The sequence below is a fragment of the Mytilus edulis genome, chromosome 4, assembly GCF_963676685.1.
Source record: "Mytilus edulis chromosome 4, xbMytEdul2.2, whole genome shotgun sequence".
Lineage (NCBI taxonomy): Eukaryota > Metazoa > Mollusca > Bivalvia > Mytilida > Mytilidae > Mytilus > Mytilus edulis.
In genome coordinates this window covers 93,930,018-93,945,184 of record NC_092347.1, presented here as the reverse complement: position 1 = coordinate 93,945,184, position 15,167 = coordinate 93,930,018, and the positions used below count along the sequence as shown (strand labels likewise).

General features: G+C 30.7%; 1 long non-coding RNA gene across 1 annotated transcript in view; it reads right to left on the bottom strand.

The window, feature by feature from the left end:
• Positions 1–1,553: 1,553 nt before the first annotated feature.
• LOC139521092 (uncharacterized) overlaps positions 1,554–15,167 on the bottom strand; it is a 39,994-nt gene continuing 26,380 nt past the window's right edge. Inside the window, exon 2 of the long non-coding RNA XR_011663993.1 lies at positions 1,554–3,013. This is a non-coding gene — a long non-coding RNA (uncharacterized lncRNA). The remainder of the gene's footprint in view (positions 3,014–15,167) is intronic.

Sequence of the window (15,167 nt, the reverse complement as noted above, 5' to 3'; positions counted from 1 at the left end):
AACGTTACATTCTGTATTCAATAACGTCACACGTTTTCGGTCAAATTCTAAGGGTATCAATCAATTTTGAAGCCATTTATCTCAAACACAAGGATGGTGACATATGATTTTCTATACATGTATGAATTCAGTTTGTAATTTTGAATATTATGTTAGTTTTTTGTTGTTCTCCGTATATAAGAACATAGCCATCCATTGGAAAATCTATAAAGGTTAGCCAAAAAACAGGCATTTCCCCTATATACCTAAGTAAATTTGTCGCCAAAATCGACGTTTTCAAATGAAAATACCAAGAAAACAAAAATGGTGACCCCCATTTTTTATCACATATTTCGATGTAACTCGGTGCAAAGAATGCGTATGCGAAAACGTTTGGAAATCGGGAGATATGCCATTCGGTATCGTGTTACCTTAACATAGTAATTGTATTCCAATAAGTCCCCCCCCCCACCTTTGCAGTATATTGAACCCCCCACTATAGACCTCTCATTTTAAAAATTCTAGCTATACTAACTCCTTAACATAGTAATATTACTCCAATGTTTTGAAAATTTTACTTTGCCATGGTATTTTGACCCCCCCCCCCCCTGTTGTACATTGAACCCCCTACTAAAAGCCTTCAATTTAAAAAAATGATAGCCAAGAAATTGTAAATTAGATTATCTGCAATACTATTTATCCAAAACAGGGGGTTCAAAATAAAATATGGGAAAAATGACCCTGGGGTCATTTTTTAGGGGGTTCAAAATACCATATGACATCGGTCAGAAACAACAGCATTTGCATGTGATTTAATGCATATTTTTCTACTTCTAGAAAGAATCTATAGGCCCCATTATGTATGGAATTGATACAAGAATATGTTTTACACCCATAGCCTTTTCATATTCTATTAGAGGAAAAACCAAACTTTCATATATAGATGGTGGTCAAAATTTTTACCATAACACTTTGTAATAATTGTCTTCATATCATGAAGATAAAGCATTTAAAAATAGTTGTTGCACTTTTCATAGTTCGTCATAATAACATCAGCATATAATTAATTTCAGTTTTTTTTTCTCACCAATTTCTATTCAGCAGTCTAAGAACTCAAGAAATGAAACTAAATTATTTATATACAAGACATTCTTGTTTCAAGCCACAGTTTACATCAAACCACTCTGTGAAATGATTATTTATTCCTACAGAATATAACACATTTGTAAAAATGGACTTAATAGCAAAATAAAGAGTCTGGACAACACCAGTTATATTTAGTTAATACCATAACATCTCTTTCCAAAGTGTTGTAAGCCTTTAAAAAAATTAATAAAGCCACAAAATGTTGACTAAGGAAGTGTTTTTCTATCAAATTAGTAAGAGTAGATGATTGTTCTATTGTACTACAAACAGTTCCTAAGATACAACATTGTTATCATCTACCCAACGAGCTAATCTATCAGTCAGTATATTACAGTATTATAAGTAAGACACCGATGCAAGGGCAACCCTTTATAACTAAGGGGATCTCTTGCATCTTACATGTTAAATTTAGGAACAAAATTCATAAAATACATCAATATTTTTAATAGAACATCAACAGGATCCATTATATACTTAACTATACTATACTAAACTATACAACACTATCTAATTAATAAATGGATTATATAACCCTGTTAATCATCAGTGATTTTGCAGATCCATTTAACCAAACATTTTTATAAAGCAGAAATTTATATTTAGAAATTTGTTTTCACTTGTGCTAAAATTTAGAACCAAACAAAAATTAAATCAAGTTTTTCAAATTTTCAATTTCCATCCATCAAACGGTGTTAAATACAATTTAATTTTAATACAATCAATTTCCAAAATTGATTAAAAAAATTATAAATTATAAAGTTTAAATATTTTATATTCACAGTTCAAATGTTCATGCACTTGTATTGTTTATTTTTCAATGACAATAAATTACCAAATGTATATCATTTCAGAATTACATTGACATTCCCTTTAAATGAAAAAAACCATATCATGAAGACAAAGAAACTACAGATTCCTCCATAGAAAAAAAACCCAAGAAACACACCAATAACAACAACCTCAGTAACTCCGAAACCCACAATGTTAAATGTTAGTGAAGATTATACCATGCAAGCGAAATGTACTTCTGAAATGATATTTCCTTAGTCCACAACAAACCTTTTCAGATGTAAATCTAGGGTGCATGAACTAAACCATAAGTTAGTCAATTATAAATTTAAAATTGATTTCTTTTGAATTTTTAATTTGAAATATATTTAAGAAAATTGTTTAAACTACATATACATTTTAGTTATTATCTTACAAAAGCAATGATAGATACAACAAGAAAAATATTTCACCAAACTTGAATTTATTTGGGAGTTCTGATTCCTTACTCAAAAGATGATACAGAATATTTACAGAGTATTCTATATAAACTCATCATTTATACAAGAATTAAAAATTTGTAGATATGGTAACATGTCAAATTTGAATATTTTTTTCTTAATTCCGGAATTTTAAGATAGTATGAAGAGCTGCATTCATTGCAACAAACGCTATTGTTCAAATGATCTTTTGGCTATATATCATTAAATATTTTCATTTCAAATTTCAAAAATTGAAATTGTCTGATGTATATATTTGGAACAGAAAAGATAAAAATTTCAATATGAATATCTAAATAAAATCTTATTGTTCCAATTACTTAATAATAGTTATCAAATGGACACAATAAAAAAATCAGGTTAATAAGTAAATATCTAAATTGACAATCAGAAACTACTTGTGAATATTGGAAAAGAGGTTTACAATACCAGTAAATTCTTAGTTATGCATGTTATATCATTGCAAACATATCTAGGGCACTGGGCAAATTCTCATCTGATATATTAAACATTAATCAATTTTATTATCTAAAGAATTAAACTGTCTCATCACAACTCAATTATACATCTGCTGCTGCTATGCTGCACCTTTTATGACTCAAACATCTCATAAGTTGCATCTGTAACAAAAACAATCAATTCAGAAATTAATGTGATGTTTGTTTTAATATGTCAATTTCCAAATGAGAGACAAGTTATAATATTTAAAATGACTTTACATTCTTATTACAGCTATTAATTAAATCAAAGAAATATTAGACAAATTTGTTATAAAATTTCAAACTGTTGTTCAAGGGGAAAACTGTAGGTAGGTCTAGTATAGAATATTTATATAATTTTAAACTCTTAGAGTTCAGGGAATATACATGTAAATGTTGAAAATATGCTGCAAACTCCTATTCTTATTACCTTTGAATAAAATAGTGTATATGAACTTTCTGTTCTTGATTTTTCTCATGAAACTTCACATTAAAATTTTAGCCATGTTCCTATCGTAAATTGCATTATCTTTGTTTTCAGAATTGCAATCTAAAAAAGTAACTACAGAATTTAAACCTAAAGTTTGCTCTTTGCAGATCTCTTTTGTAGACGAAAAGCACATATGGCGTAAATATTAAATTTTAATTCAAGTATCTATGATGAGTTTAATTTACAAGTCCCATTTTAACATGAAGCATCTTTTTGTCAAATTGTTGAGGAAAAAAACTAATTCCATTGCCTATCAAATATAAACATAAACTTAAGCAAACTGTAATGTACTTACATGTGGCCAGTCCTATACTGATGAGTCTTCATTCTTCATCTGTCGAGGAGGGCAACATATACTAGATGCTGTATCTATAACAAAAACTATCAATTAATAACACCTTTAAATAGAGGCTATTTGCTGTTTCAAGTTTTCAGAATTGAATCTTTGAATTAGCGTGTCAATGTTACATTAAAACATAAAGCTTGAGCGTCACTGATGAGTCTTTTGTAGACGAAACATGCGTCTGGCGTCAATATTAAATTTTATATTATATTTTAATTCAGGTATCTATGATGAGTTTAATTTACAAGTCCCATTTTAACATGAAGCATCTTTTTGTCAAATTGTTGAGGAAAAAAACTAATTCCATTGCCTATCAAATATAAACATAAACTTAAGCAAACTGTAATGTACTTACATGTGGCCAGTCCTATACTGATGAGTCTTCATTCTTCATCTGTGGAGGAGGGCAACATATACTAGATGCTGTATCTGTAACAAAAACTATCAATTAATATCACCTTTAAATAGAGGCTATTTGCTGTTTCAAGTTTTCAGAATTGGATCTTTGAATTAGCATGTCAACGTTACATTAAAACCTAAAGCTTGCTCTTTGCATAGGACTGCTTTTAACATTTTTTGATTTGAGCGTCACTGATGAGTCTTTTGTAGACGAAACATGCGTCTGGAGTAAATATTAAATTTTAATTCAGGTATCTATGATGAGTTTAATTTACAAGTCCCAGTTTAACATGAAGCATCTTTTTGTCAAATTGTTGAGGAAAAAAACTAATTCCATTGCCTATCAAATATAAACATAAACTTAAGCAAACTGTAATGTACTTACATGTGGCCAGTCCCATACTGATGAGTCTTCATTCTTCATCTGTCGAGGAGGGCAACATATACTAGATGCTGTATCTGTAGCAAAAACTATCAATTAATATCACCTTTAAATAGAGGCTATTTGCTGTTTCAAGTTTTCAGAATTGAATCTTTGAATTAGCGTGTCAACGTTACATTAAAACCTAAAGCTTGCTCTTTGCAGAGGACTGCTTTTAACATTTTTTGATTTGAGCATCACTGATGAGTCTTTTGTAAACGAAACATGCGTCTAGCGTAAATATTAAATTTTAATTCAGGTATCTATGATGAGTTTAATTTACAAGTCCCATTTTAACATGAAGCATCTTTTTGTCAAATTGTTGAGGAAAAAAACTAATTCCATTGCCTATCAAATATAAACATAAACTTCAGCAAACTGTAATGTACTTACATGTGGCCAGTACTATACTGATGAGTCTTCATTCTTCATCTGTGGAGGAGGGCAACATATACTAGATGCTGTATCTGTAACAAAAACTATCAATTAATATCACCTTTAAATAGAGGCTATTTGCTGTTTCAAGTTTCTAGAATTAATCTTAAAACTAGCGTGTCAACGTTACATTAAAACCTAAAGCTTGCTCTTTACAGAGGACTGCTTTTAACATTTTTTTATTTGAGAGTCACTGATGAGTCTTTTGAAGACGAAACATGCATCTGGCGTAAATATTAAATTTTATATTATATTTTAATTCAGGTGTATATGATGAGTTTAATTTACAAGTCCCAGTTTAACATGAAGCATCTTTTTGTCAAATTGTTGAGGAAAAAAACTAATTCCATTGCCTATCAAATATAAACATAAACTTAAGCAAACTGTAATGTACTTACATGTGGCCAGTCCTATACTGATGAGTCTTCATTCTTCATCTGTCGAGGAGGGCAACATATATTAGATGCTGTATCTGTAACAAAAACTATCAATTAATATCACCTTTAAATAGAGGCTATTTGCTGTTTCAAGTTTCTAGAATTAATCTTAAAACTAGCGTGTCAACGTTACATTAAAACCTAAAGCTTGCTCTTTACAGAGGACTGCTTTTAACATTTTTTTATTTGAGAGTCACTGATGAGTCTTTTGAAGACGAAACATGCATCTGGCGTAAATATTAAATTTTATATTATATTTTAATTCAGGTGTATATGATGAGTTTAATTTACAAGTCCCAGTTTAACATGAAGCATCTTTTTGTCAAATTGTTGAGGAAAAAAACTAATTCCATTGCCTATCAAATATAAACATAAACTTAAGCAAACTGTAATGTACTTACATGTGGCCAGTCCTATACTGATGAGTCTTCATTCTTCATCTGTCGAGGAGGGCAACATATATTAGATGCTGTATCTGTAACAAAAACTATCAATTAATATCACCTTTAAATAGAGGCTATTTGCTGTTTCAAGTTTTCAGAATTTAATCTTTGAATTAGCGTGTCAACGTTACATTAAAACCTAAAGCTTGCTCTTTGCAGAGGACTGCTTTTAACATTTTTTGATTTGAGCGTCACTGATGAGTCTTTTGTAGACGAAACATGCGTCTGGCGTAAATATTAAATTTTATATTATATTTTAATTCAGGTATCTATGATGAGTTTAATTTACAAGTCCCATTTTAACATGAAGCATCTTTTTGTCAAATTGTTGAGGAAAAAAACTAATTCCAATGCCTATCAAATATAAACATAAACTTAAGCAAACTGTAATGTACTTACATGTGGCCAGTCCTATACTGATGAGTCTTCATTCTTCATCTGTCGAGGAGGGCAACATAAACTAAATGCTGTATCTGTAACAAAAACTATCAATTAATATCACCTTTAAATAGAGGCTATTTGCTGTTTCAAGTTTTCAGAATTGGATCTTTGAATTAGCATGTCAACGTTACATTAAAACCTAAAGGTTGAAACATGCGTCTGGCGTAAATATTAAATTTTATATTATATTTTAATTCAGGTATCTATGATGAGTTTAATTTACAAGTCCCATTTTAACATGAAGCATCTTTTTGTCAAATTGTTGAGGAAAAAAACTAATTCCATTGCCTATCAAATATAAACATAAACTTAAGCAAACTGTAATGTACTTACATGTGGCCAGTCCTATACTGATGAGTCTTCATTCTTCATCTGTCAAGGAGGGCAACATATACTAGATGCTGTATCTGTAACAAAAACTATCAATTAATATCACCTTTAAATAGAGGCTATTTGCTGTTTCAAGTTTTCAGAATTGAATCTTTGAATTAGCGTGTCAACGTAACATTAAAACCTAAAGCTTGCTCTTTGCAGAGGACTGCTTTTAACATTTTTTGATTTGAGCGTCACTGATGAGTTTTTTGTAGACGAAGCATGCGTCTGGCTTAAATATTAAATTTTATATTATATTTTAATTCAGGTATCTATGATGAGTTTAATTTACAAGTCCCATTTTAACATGAAGCATCTTTTTGTCAAATTGTTGAGGAAAAAAACTAATTCCATTGCCTATCAAATATAAACATAAACTTAAGCAAACTGTAATGTACTTACATGTGGCCAGTCCTATACTGATGAGTCTTCATTCTTCATCTGTCGAGGAGGGCAACATATACTAGATGCTGTATCTGTAACAAAAACTATCAATTAATATCACCTTTAAATAGAGGCTATTTGCTGTTTCAAGTTTTCAGAATTGAATCTTTGAATTAGCGTGTCAACGTTACATTAAAACCTAAAGCTTGCTCTTTGCAGAGGACTGCTTTTAACATTTTTTGATTTGAGCGTCACTGATGAGTCTTTTGTAGACGAAACATGCGTCTGGAGTAAATATTAAATTCTTATTCATATTTCGCCTTCGGTCTCAAGTAATGAATTAGCTTTACTTCTCTATGAGGGGTGAAGCTTACATATAATATCTCTGTTTAAAGAAACAAACTATATATATAACCACCTATAGCTGGCCAGTGACCTTGACCCTAGTATATAAGCACCTGTTCCATAATAACTTGTCATTATTTTTCTAGAGGGTTGAAGTGAACACTTCACATAAGTTCTTTTTAGTTATTTTATTTTTATCTTAAATTTGGCAGAAAGTTATTAAAGTTACATTAACTTGTCTACGATGTACGACAAGTTCTAATGTTATTTTGTTATTTACAGATAATAATTCCTCAATTGTCTACGATGTATGACAATTGTTGATGGAAATGAATTAAAAAATTTCTTGTCTACGATGTATGACAAGTATTCATGGAAATTAATTAAATATTTTATTGTCTACGATGTATGACAATTTTATATTTTCATTAAGTTTTTGCATTAGTACGATGTACGGCACATGTGTTACTTAATTCATACTCCTGTTTGTTAAACAGGTAGATATTTAAAAGTATTTCTATTCACCTGAAGGTCGTGAGTACTTTTCACAATTTACACGTGTTTTACCTGCACAGGTACACATTTTTGTATTACAATGGCTGAATTTGTTTATGCAAATGTATTGTTTTTGCAAGATGTTTAGAATGATGTTTACACTTACAAGGGTGATGGTTATGATTTTCATCACCTCTGGAATGTTTTAGAAATTAAAGATGATAAATTTAATAGGAATACAAGAGGTATTTTGAATAAATCCTCTTCTTAAACAGTTATAAAACCTAGTAGTTTTATAATAGATCATAATGGCATGGCAATTGGAAATAATTGACAAAGCAACAGAACCTGTAAAAAGTAAGTTTTAAAATCTAGTGTTACTTGTATAACTTCAAAATCTACTTGATTTGTGATTGTTTCTAACGAAAGTGCTGTTGAGATTTAGATAGGCATGTATATTGATACATTTACTATTTATTATTAATGTATTAAAGAACCTGTATGAATCATGAGGTTTGAGACAGTTTCACTGCCTTCAACTCTAGCAGAGTTTGTAGAGAAACCTGCTGCTATATTTGAATTTTTGCCATTAGAGGCTTACTTTAATGAAGATTTAGTTCTAAATTTTGATCTTATCTACTGAAATGATACGGTGTATGTACCTCCTTTTGGAGTATGTGCCATGGCTGATGATAGTCCAGCTGGAGTTGAATTTGATACGTCTTTTGATCCTGCATTAAGGTCTTTTGATCCTGCATTAAGGTTTTCAGAAGCCTTTAAGGCTTCTTTTAGTGAGATTAATGGTCCATTATCTCATCCTGTTTGTTGAACAGTTTAATCATGATTTTGATAAAATCAGGAATATATAAAGTTCATAGAGGAAATACTATCACACTGAGAACTGTGACAATCCTAGTGTGTCTAGGATAATTAAAAAATCGAAATGGCAATGCCTAGTCAGGCCCACTCTGTGGTTTCAAAGATGCAGGAAACCCAGAGATACTTTATTAAGGGGTTGATCATCACCCCTATTGTTGAGTTGGCTATTTCTTGTTGTAAGAATGAGCCATTGGATCTTGATATTACAAGGATTTTATTGTAAAATTATATTTGTTTGTTTTACCATGGTTTTCTGGTTAAACCCATAGGAGATGCTCAGAAATATTTAGATGATAAAACTTATTTGTAATTCTGTTGTGATAGTTGCTTTATCACATTTCTAGTTATGATTGCAAAAAGCAAACTTAGTGTTTATACAAAGATTCTAAAGCAAATTATAGATTCCTTGGAAGAGGTTCCAGGTCTAGCAATTAATTTACTCCCAGCTGTTATGGGTAAGGCATTATCAGTTTTTTAACTGCAGAGGCTCTGTTGGTCAACAGGGCGACTATACTAGTAGGCAATTCCCTTCATTGAGAGGGAGAGGTTTCCAAAAAGGGAACAGAGAATCTCGAAGAGGTCACATTTCTCAACCAGTTGCTATATATACAGTAGATAACTTAAATATTATGATTTGGAAAATGTTACTAATGATCTATTGATATAAGATTTATTAAGAAATGGTTATAAAATTATTTTTAATGATGTACCACAAGGTTTATCCTTTTTGAATTAAATACATTTCACCTTTCATAAGGATGAATTAATTTCAGAAGTCCAAAAATTGATAGCTAAGAGAGCTATTTAAAAGGTTGATCGATCAATGGAAAATCAGTTTATTTCCTATATTTTCTTGGTTCCTAAGAAAGATTGGTCTTCAAGGCCTGTATCTATTTAAAAAATTAAAACAAACTTAGTTTGTGGCTTATCAGCATTTGGAGCAGGACCATTTATCTTTTGTTTAGATGTAATTCTTTAGGATAATTATCTATATATATATATATATATAGATAGAGCTAACATCTATAGATCTCACAGATGCATATTTAAGTATCATTTATGTTTATATCACAATTTCCTGATTTATGTGGAAAAGACATTGATATGATATTTATGTTTTTTGTTTTGGATTGGCTTCTGCATCAAGAGTTTTTACTAAGGTTTTAAAACCTGTCTATGTATTTATGAAATAATGTCACTTGAAGTATATACATGCTATAGTTTATACATTGATGATTCTTTTATTATGGATCAGAGTTTAGATGATTGTATTGTGAATACAGAAGAAGTGGTGCAAATGCTTGATAAGCTGTGCTTCAGAAAAATTTTGAGAAGTTGGTACTCATTCCTTGGAAGCACATTGTTTTCCTTTGTCTCATTATTGATACTGAGCTATTTAAGTTTTTTCTGACAGATGAGAAATGGTAAAATTATCTCCCTTGGGAAATTCTTCTTAAATAGAATTGTGTAACGGTATTATAGATGATTTTCATCATATATTGGTCTTGTGATGAATGCTTTTAATGCAGTATCTGTGGGAATGTTACATTGCAGAAACATGGCGAGAAATAATGTTGAAACACTGTATAGTTGTTACAGTGTTTATTATCATCAATAGGTGAAATTTTTTAATAATTTAAAATCAGATATTAAAAATTTGATTTATAGACCCATCCAAATAAGTTTTTGGGTTGTACCAGATTCCTCTGACATAAGGATTTGGGATCCAAATTTGAAGAAAATGTTTCTGTTGGTAGACGGAGCTTCTTTAAGAGTATGCACTCATTTCATATAGATTTCATAGTATTGTTGGCTATAATATTCTTCTGGAGAAAAAGTTTTAGTCACAGAGAGTTATACAATCAGAAGATACAATTTCAGTAGCTTTTATTATGCAATAGGAGGTGTAACCTCTTTGTCACTTAACTTGCTTACTACAAATATTTCATTATTTGGGCTTGGTGTTCAAGAAAGAACATTTTTATCACAGCTCTTTATATTCCTGGTAAGAAAATTTTTGATGCTTATCACATATCTAAAAATTTTACAGATTCAAAAGGATGTCAATTGAAAGAAGATATATTTGTTTTGTTGTTATTACGTTTTCATTTTCAATCTGTAGATAATTACTTCGTTGTCTTTTGACCAACAAGCTCCTTTCAGAGATGTTTTTATTTTCATGATCAGAATTAAGACCTTATATTTTCCCATCTTTTTCATTGTTGGGGATATTTATAAAGAAAATTATTAGTGATAAAGTTCAGAAGGCTCTTTTGATTATCCTTTTTGGCTTGCTCAGAGTTGGTTTTCTTTGCTAAGACCAATTTTAATTTATTTGCCAGTTAAACTGTTAAGCATAAAAATTAGTAACAATGTTACATACTGAAGATAATGTCTTTCCGTCAGGAAGAGACTTAATTTAACTGTATATTGTAAAAAATTAAAGTGAACCAACACCTGAAGGGTTGATTGTGCAGTAGGGTAAAAACGTGTGTATTATACTCAGAAATCACTTTAATATAAACAGGAGATTTCAGAATCATTTGTAAATTATATTTACACTTCATCTTGGAGACCATGCATCTATAATCAAGCATTATCAATATTTTTTTGAGAAATTTCATTATTTGGTGTGTTCAATTAGAGAACCAATTCCTTATCACCATCTAAAAAGGATGTTATTGATTATTGAATTTTTTGTAAAACACAAGCTTTTCATATTCAGCATGTTTAATGTGAATTTTTCTTGGTCTATGTTGAAACAGACTTTATCCTTTAAGAAATAGATTTTACTGAATTTGTTTGTTTACTACATGTTTTTGTGGAAGGTTGCTTAAACCTGAATCTGCAATTGAAGAGTTAGATACTCTTTCACTTGGGAGATGAATTTAGCGCTATCTTTTTTAAGTTCTTAATATTCATTGGAGTATTTAACATTGAAGACTGTCTTTTATACTTGTGTCTTTATTTGCCTTGACTACATCTGCCTTGAAGTACTATCTTTATCAGCTGTAGATTTACATTCTATGTCTTTCATTCAGAGACATGGCACTTTATTTTTTCATATACATGAGTTTTTGAAAAATACTAGATCTGTTAGTTAGTTTACCTAATGAGGTGATCAAAGGTTTTGATAAACCAAAACTTTGTGTTGATTAAGACAATGATTTATCATGTTTTGTGTACAAAATAGGTGAGAGAATTCATCTAAGTCTTTTCGTAAAGTTTAGATAGTTAGAGAGAGTTCTAATTTTATCCGAGGTTTTAAGGTTAACTCATTTAGAGGAACCTCTTCATAAGTGCATTTAGCTTCAGGATGTTCTATTAAGGACATTATGGCAACAGTTTTGTCTGGACATATGGTTAAACTTTTTACAAGTTCTATAACAGGAAAGTAAATAATATCAGTACTAAAACACTTTTCTTCAGTTGTAGTTACTGGATGATCTTGTTATTTTTATCCTTTATTAAATGTTGGCATTTATATAAAAATTGTTTTTAGTTTGTGTCTACACTTTAAACAAGCTAATTCATTACTTGAGACCGAAGGCGAAATATGAATAAGAATGTTCCTTCATCCAAGCATATCTTGGATGTGCAGGATGAAGGTCATTCTTAGAATATGAGCCTGAGGCTCGAAAGTAATTAATTCCCACCCTAGGGATTATCAGTCAGACCCACCCTTTTCCACTGGGTTTTATATTTGGTCGACACAAACTTGCTTTAAATTATGACAAGTTATTATGGAACAGGTGCTTATATACTAGGGTCAAGGTCACTGGCCAGCTATAGGTGGTTATATATATAGTTTGTTTCTTTAAACAGAGATATTATATGTAAGCTTCACCCCTCATAGAGAAGTAAAGCTAATTCATTACTTTCGAGCCTCAGGCTCATATTCTAAGAATGACCTTCATCCTGCACATCCAAGATATGCTTGGATGAAGGAACATTTTAATTCAGGTATCTATGATGAGTTTAATTTACAAGTCCCATTTTAACATGAAGCATCTTTTTGTCAAATTGTTGAGGAAAAAAACTAATTCCATTGCCTATCAAATATTAACATAAACTTAAGCAAACTGTAATGTACTTACATGTGGCCAGTCCTATACTGATGAGTCTTCATTCTTCATCTGTGGAGGAGGGCAACATATACTAGATGCTGTATCTGTAACAAAAACTATCAATTAATATCACCTTTAAATAGAGGCTATTTGCTGTTTCAAGTTTTCAGAATTGAATCTTTGAATTAGCGTGTCAACGTTACATTAAAACCTAAAGCTTGCTCTTTGCAGAGGACTGCTTTTAACATTTTTTGATTAGAGCGTCACTGATGAGTCTTTTGTAGACGAAACATGCGTCTGGCGTAAATATTAAATTTTAATTCAGGTATCTATGATGAGTTTAATTTACAAGTCCCATTTTAACATGAAGCATCTTTTTGTCAAATTGTTCAGGAAAAAAACTAATTCCATTGCCTATCAAATATAAACATAAACTTAAGCAAACTGTAATGTACTTACATGTGGCCAGTCCTATACTGATGAGTCTTCATTCTTCATCTGTCGAGGAGGGCAACATATACTAGATGCTGTATCTGTAACAAAAACTATCAATTAATATCACCTTTAAATAGAGGCTATTTGCTGTTTCAAGTTTTCAGAATTGAATCTTTGAATTAGCGTGCAAACGTTACATTAAAACCTAAAGCTTGCTCTTTGCAGAGGACTGCTTTTAACATTTTTTGATTTGAGCGTCACTGATGAGTCTTTTGTAGACGAAACATGCGTCTGGCGTAAATATTAAATTTTAATTCAGGTATCTATGATGAGTTTAATTTACAAGTCCCATTTTAACATGAAGCATCTTTTTGTCAAATTGTTGAGGAAAAAAACTAATTCCATTGCCTATCAAATATAAACATAAACTTAAGCAAACTGTAATGTACTTACATGTGGCCAGTCCTATACTGATGAGTCTTCATTCTTCATCTGTCGAGGAGGGCAACATATACTAGATGCTGTATCTGTAACAAAAACTATCAATTAATATCACCTTTAAATAGAGGCTATTTGCTGTTTCAAGTTTTCAGAATTTAATCTTTGAATTAGCGTGTCAACGTTACATTAAAACCTAAAGCTTGCTCTTTGCAGAGGACTGCTTTTAACATTTTTTGATTTGAGCGTCACTAATGAGTCTTTTGTAGACGAAACATGCGTCTGGAGTAAATATTAAATTTTAATTCAGGTATCTATGATGAGTTTAATTTACAAGTCCCATTTTAACATGAAGCATCTTTTTGTCAAATTGTTGAGGAAAAAAACTAATTCCATTGCCTATCAAATATAAACATAAACTTAAGCAAACTGTAATGTACTTACATGTGGCCAGTCCTATACTGATGAGTCTTCATTCTTCATCTGTCGAGGAGGGCAACATATACTAGATGCTGTATCTGTAACAAAAACTATCAATTAATATCACCTTTAAATAGAGGCTATTTGCTGTTTCAAGTTTTCAGAATTGAATCTTTGAATTAGCGTGTCAACGTTACATTAAAACCTAAAGCTTGCTCTTTGCAGAGGACTGCTTTAAACATTTTTTAATTTGAGCGTCACTGATGAGTCTTTTGTAGACGAAACATGCGTCTGGAGTAAATATTAAATTTTAATTCAGGTATCTATGATGAGTTTAATTTACAAGTCCCATTTTAACATGAAGCATCTTTTTGTCAAATTGTTGAGGAAAAAAACTAATTCCATTGCCTATCAAATATAAACATAAACAAACTGTAATGTACTTACATGTGGCCAGTCCTATACTGATGAGTCTTCATTCTTCATCTGTGGAGGAGGGCAACATATACTAGATGCTGTATCTGTAACAAAAACTATCAATTAATATCACCTTTAAATAGAGGCTATTTGCTGTTTCAAGTTTTCAGAATTGAATCTTTGAATTAGCGTGTCAACGTTACATTAAAACCTAAAGCTTGCTCTTTGCAGAGGACTGCTTTTAACATTTTTTGATTTAAGCGTCACTGATGAGTTTTTTGTAGACGAAACATGCGTCTGGCGTAAATATTAAATTTTAATTCAGGTATCTATGATGAGTTTAATTTACAAGTCCCATTTTAACATGAAGCATCTTTTTGTCAAATTGTTGAGGAAAAAAACTAATTCCATTGCCTATCAAATATAAACATAAACTTAAGCAAACTGTAATGTACTTACATGTGGCCAGTCCTATACTGATGAGTCTTCATTCTTCATCTGTCGAGGAGGGCAACATATACTAGATGCTGTATCTGTAACAAAAACTATCAATTAATATCACCTTTAAATAGAGGCTATTTGCTGTTTCAAGTTTTCAGAATTGAATCTTTGAATTAGCGTGTCAATGTTACAT